Here is a 6,000-nt window from a genome sequence, read left to right as displayed (position 1 = left end):
TGTATGTGACTGAGTGAAAGTGCTTAAAACATAAGTAGGTGGGTGGGTACGGAACCAACTTTTCAGTGACAATCTTAGCTAGTAGTTCATGCTTCAGAGAGAAGGAAATGGGGAAATGGTTACTACCAGTTTGGAACTTACAGAGTATATGGGGGGGGAATCATTTTTAAACATACTAAACCTAATTGTTGAAATAATAAATTTGTTTTTTTTCTTTCTACTTTGGAGTTATAGGGGTTTGAGAGAATTCCAAAACGTTATTAGCCTAAGTCTCTCTTTTGAGCAAGGTTCAGCCTCTGTAAGAAGCAGGAGATGGTGTGGTAGATGCAGGGAAATATCTTGGTCCACACACAGTTCAAGCTCTTATGATCTAAAGGTTTCTGTCTTCTAGCCTTTAGTCTTCCATGTTTTCCTCAGTACCATCTAGCTCCAGCTCTTAAAATAAATTTATTTGATGATGACTTTCACTGTCCTACACATGTGCTCTGAATTTTTAAATGTTAGCAATGAACACAGGAATGAGACCAAATGAATCCTCTCATTTTTCAGTATCCCTATGAGTATAAATCCTCTGAATAAGTCATAGTCTTCTCATAATAGCTAATCAAATTTTAAGATAGTAAAAGGATTACGGCAAATTTTGTAGACATGTAGGATATATGCAGAACTCACTTGGCATAGTTCCCAAATGCAAAAATTTCAGTTACCACAGTTCAGTTAACTAACACCAGTTTCCAAACAACACAGTTGAGATTTCAGTTACCACAGTATATCAGCTGTGAGTAACTACATGAACTACAAGTCCAAATATCACTATGTAAATAACAGATAAGCATTGTGGTCAGTGGCCCATGTATCACTTCTTTCAAAGTCTGTCAGTGATTGATTACTGTGTGATTATTCAGCTTACAAAGAGATAACAAAGAGAGTACAGTTGTGTCACCTCCTTAATCTCCAGGTGATAAACCACCTGCACTTTACTAAAATAGACACTTGACAGAGGGAATTAATCAACAAAGATGAGAGTACAGCAAAGAAACACAAGTAATAATACTAGGGGTGAAATCTGAATCAAATGTAAAGTAAATGGAGTCATAAAAGAAACAGATGACCATAAATGACACTGCTACCGTTCGAGAGACCTTAGATATGTAGCAAAGAGGAATGTAGTGAAGATAAACAACATAAATGGGGAAAGGATGATCGTGTCCCAGAAAAAGTGATGCCAGCAAAATACCTCACATTAAAGTAATGCTCAGAGATATTTCGTAACACTAAAAGTGCAAAGGATAAAATGTTGGAAGCCAATATAGACTTAGGAGTATGATAATCTGCAAAGGCATAGAAAAGATACTCCATACCCTAAGTTACATTATAAGAAGGCAAGCATGATTCAACTCATTCTTGATAAATTTTTTTTGATTGAAAATGTTTTATTAGGGGTGCCTGGGTGGCGCAGTCGTTAAGCGTCTGCCTTCGGCTCAGGGCGTGATCCTGGAGTTCTGGGATCGAGCCCCACATCAGGCTCCTCTGCTAGGAACCTGCTTCTTCCTCTCCCACTCCCCCTGCTTGCGTTCCCTCTCTCACTGGCTGTCTCTGTCAAATAAATAAATAAAATCTTTAAAAAAAAAAAGGATAGGTTTTCAAAGAGAAATACGTATTTTCCATGTACATGAACAATAATATAGTAAAAACAAAAATCCTTTTTTCCTATGTAAATTATTCTGTATCTTTGAAAAGTTTAAAATATCACTGAATAGTCTGAAAACTCACAAGCTTGGGTGCCTGGTTGGTTTAGCATCTGATTCTTCATTTTGGCTCAGGTCATGATCTCAGGGTTGTGAGATCAAGCTCCACATCAGGCTCCACGCTCAGCAGGGAGTCTGCTTGAGATTCTTTCCCTCTCCCTCTCCCTTTACCCCACGCCCTGCTTGCATGCTCATGCTAGTGCTCTCTCTCTCTCAAATAAATAAATCTTTTTTTTTAAAGATTTTTATTTATTTATTCGACAGAGATAGAGACAGCCAGTGAGAGAGGGAACACAAGCAGGGGGAGTGGGAGAGGAAGAAGCAGGCTCATAGCGGAGGAGCCTGACGTGGGGCTCGATCCCATAACGCCGGGATCATGCCCTGAGCTGAAGGCAGACGCTTAACCGCTGTGCCACCCAGGCGCCCTTCAAATAAATAAATCTTTAAAAAATAAGCTTTAAAAAAACTCACAAGCTTTTGAATACTTGAGTACTGCTGAACAAAATCATGGGGGATTTTTGTTTACAAAGTTATTGAAGTGTTCACACCTATAAAATTCTTCAGTGTTGAAAAAAAAGATATAAAACATATCCTCTAAAATGTCTCTTGTAAGTAGGAAAGACCAATCTGTAAGCCTTAAGATACAAGTTCACAGTTTAGAGACAGACGAAGGGAAAATCCTTAGCAGTAGTATCTTATTAAGTTTCTTAAAAAAAAAATAAAGATAAAAAATAAAACACCTGAAATCTCAGTATTTGATTATTAATGGCAATAAGAGGATTTTTAATATTTTGATAAAATAATTTTAAAGGTCACTAAACAATTGTAATTTTCCCCATTGATTATTTAAGATCACTTTACATGGTTTCAGCTTCCACAGTCCTTTTTATGGTGCCAGGCTACTATGCAAAGTAAGAACCGCCTGTGCTAGAAACTGAATTACCTTAAAATCATTTATATTGATTAGACCAGTAGTTTTCATATTGTGTTCTGCAAAATCCTGGGTTCTAGCAAAGTGTTCTGGGGCATTCAAATATTTCACAAGTGTTGGTTTTAATTTCATTTGTAAAATGTAGTTTAACTATTTTTCTTAACAAACTATTTTTTGGAAGTTTTGGATATATAGAAAAATTGAAGTAACAGTGCAAAAAGTCCCCTCCCTTCCTCAGCCCCCTCACACATTTTCCCTTGTTACTTTATTATTATTATTATTAATACTACTACTACTATTACTATTATTATTGTATTAAAATGGCACACTTGTTACAATTAATGAACCAATATTAATACATTGTTATTAATTAAGGTCTACATTTTAGTCAAATTTCCATAATTTCTAACTAATGCTCCTTTCCAGTTTCTGGATGCTATCTAGGATACCACATTACATTTGGTTGTCATGTCTTCTTCTTTTTTTTTTTTTAAGATTTTATTTATTTATTTGACAGAGACAGCCAGCGAGAGAGGGAACACAAGCAGGGGGAGTGGGAGAGGAAGAAGCAGGCTTCCAGCAGAAGAGCCTGATGTGGGGCTCGATCCCATAACGCCGGGATCATGCCCTCAGCCGAAGGCAGACGCTTAACAACTGCGCTACCCAGGCGCCCCTGGTTGTCATGTCTTCTTAGGCTCCTCTTGACTGTGGCAGTTCCTCAGACTTCCCTTGTTTTTGATGGCCTTAACAGTTTTGAGGAGTACTAATCAGGCACACTGTAAAATGCCCCTTTACTGGAATTTGTCTATTGGTCTCATGAATAAACTGGGGTTATGGGGTTTGTAGAGAAAGATGACACAGGTAAAGTGCCATTTTTATTGCAATTAGCTGTTTTTTTTTTAAAGATTTTTATTTATTTATGTGACAGAGAGACAGCCAGCGAGAGAGGGAACACAGCAGGGGGAGTGGGAGAGGAAGAAGCAGGCTCATAGCAGAGGAGCCCGATGTGGGACTCGATCCCGGTATGCCGGGATCATGCCCTGAGCCGAAGGCAGACGCTTTAACGACTGCGCTACCCAGGCGCCCCTGCAATTAGCTGTTTTTTTAATGAATATATAATAACAGCCTCTTGGTGGCGCCATGGTCCCTGCACTCCAGCCAGGCTCTGCTGGCTGCTGGGGGAGCAAGATCAAGAGGTGGCAGTGCCCCAGGAGAACACTGCGACATTTAAAAGTACAGGTTCCGGGGGAGGAGTCCAAGATGGCGGAGGAATAGGAGACCTTACTTTCATCTGGTCCCAGGAATTCAGCTATATAACAATCAAATCATTCTGAACACCTGTGAACTCAACTGGAGATCTAAGAAAAGAGCTGCAACTCTTCACATAGAAAAGCAACCATTTTCTGCAAGAATGACAAGATGGAAAAACTCATCTCAAAAAAGAAAACAAGAGCAGGGACAGTATGGACATAAGTAATTGTTGAAACTAGAGTTCAGAATAATGGTTATAAAAATACTAGGTGGGCTTGAAAAAAAGCATAGAAGACCCTAGCGAATCTGTTTCAGGAGAAATAAAAGAACTAAAATCTAACCAAGTCAAAATAAAAAAGGCTATTAATGAGATGCAATAAAAAATGGATGCTCTAACTGCTAGGATAAATGAGGCAGAAGAGAGAATTAGTGATATAGAAGACCAAATGATGGAGAATAAAGAAGCTGAGAAAAAGAGAGATAAACAACTACTGGATCACGAGGGGAGAATTTGAGAGATAAGTGATACCATAAGGCAAAACAATATAAGAATAATTGGGATCCTAGAAGAAGAGGAAAGAGAGAGGGGGCAGAAGGTATATTGCAGCAAATTGTAACAGAGAACTTCCCTAATCTGGGGAAGGAAACAGGCATCAAAATCCAGGAGGACAGAGAAGCCCCTCTCAAAATCAATAAAAATGGGTAAACACCTTGACATATTATAGTGAAATTTATAAATCTCAGAGACAAAGAGAAAATCCTGAAAGCAGCTCAGGACAACCGTTGTAGGTTACTGACATTAGAAACATTAGATTGGCAAGAGACCTATCCACAAAGACCTGGTAGGCCAGAAAGGACTGGCATAATATATTCAGGGTGCTAACTGAGAAAAGTATGCAGCCACAAATACTTTATCCAGCTAGGATGCCATTCAAAATAGAAGGAGTAATAAAAAGCTTCCAGGACTAACAGAAACTAAAAGAATTTGTGATCACCAAACCAGCCCTACAAGAAATATTAAAAGGGATCCTCTAAGCAGAGAGAGAGCCCAAAAGTAACAAAGACCAGAAAGGAACAGAGACAATATACAGTAACAGTCACTTTACAGGTAATACAATGGCACTAAATTCATATCTTTCAATAGTTACTCTGAATGTAAATGGGCTAAATGCCCCAATCAAAAGACACAACGCTCATCAGATTGAATAAAAAAGCAAGACCCACTGATATGCTGTCTGCAAGAGACTCATTTTTAAACCCAAAGACACTTCCAGATTTAAAATGAGGGGGTGGAAAACTATTTATCATGCTAATGGACATCAAAAGAAAGCTGGGGTGGCAATCCTTATATCAGACAAATTAGATTTTAAACCAAAGACTGTAATAAGAGATAAGGAAGGACATTATAACATAATTAAAGGGTGATGTGCATGGGGTATTATACATAACTAATGAAACATTGAATACTACATCAAAAACTAATGATGTACTCTACAGAGGCTAACTGAACATAATTAAAAAAAAATAAAGGGTCTATCCAACAAGAAGATCTAACAATTGAAAATATTTATGCCTCTAACATGGGAGCAGCCAATTAAATAAGCCAATTAATAACAAAATTTTTAAAACACATCAATAATAATACAATAATAGTAGGGGACCTAAACACCCCCCTCACTGCAAAGGACAGATCATCTAAGCAGAAGGTCAACAAAGAAATAAGAGCTTTGAATGACACACTGAACCAGATGGACTTCACAGCTATATTCAGAACATTCCATCCTAAAGCAGCAGAATACACATTCTTCTCAAGTGCATGTGGAACATTCTCCAGAATAGATCACATACTGGGTCACAAATCAGGTCTCAGCCAGTACCAAAAGATCGGGATAATTCCCCACATATTTTCGGATCACAATGCTTTGAAACAAACTCAGTCACAAGAGGGAATTTGGAAAGAACCCAAATACATGGAGGTTAAAGAGCATCCTACTAAAGAATGAATGGGTCACCCAGGAAGTTAAAGAAGAATTTAAAAAATTCATGGATGGGGTGCCTGAGTAGCTCAGT

This window comes from Ursus americanus, chromosome 18 (genome assembly GCF_024610735.1).
Source record: "Ursus americanus isolate L20-20 chromosome 18, mUrsAme1.1.p, whole genome shotgun sequence".
Classification (NCBI taxonomy): Eukaryota; Metazoa; Chordata; class Mammalia; order Carnivora; family Ursidae; genus Ursus; species Ursus americanus.
Note: the sequence above shows the minus strand (reverse complement) of the source record.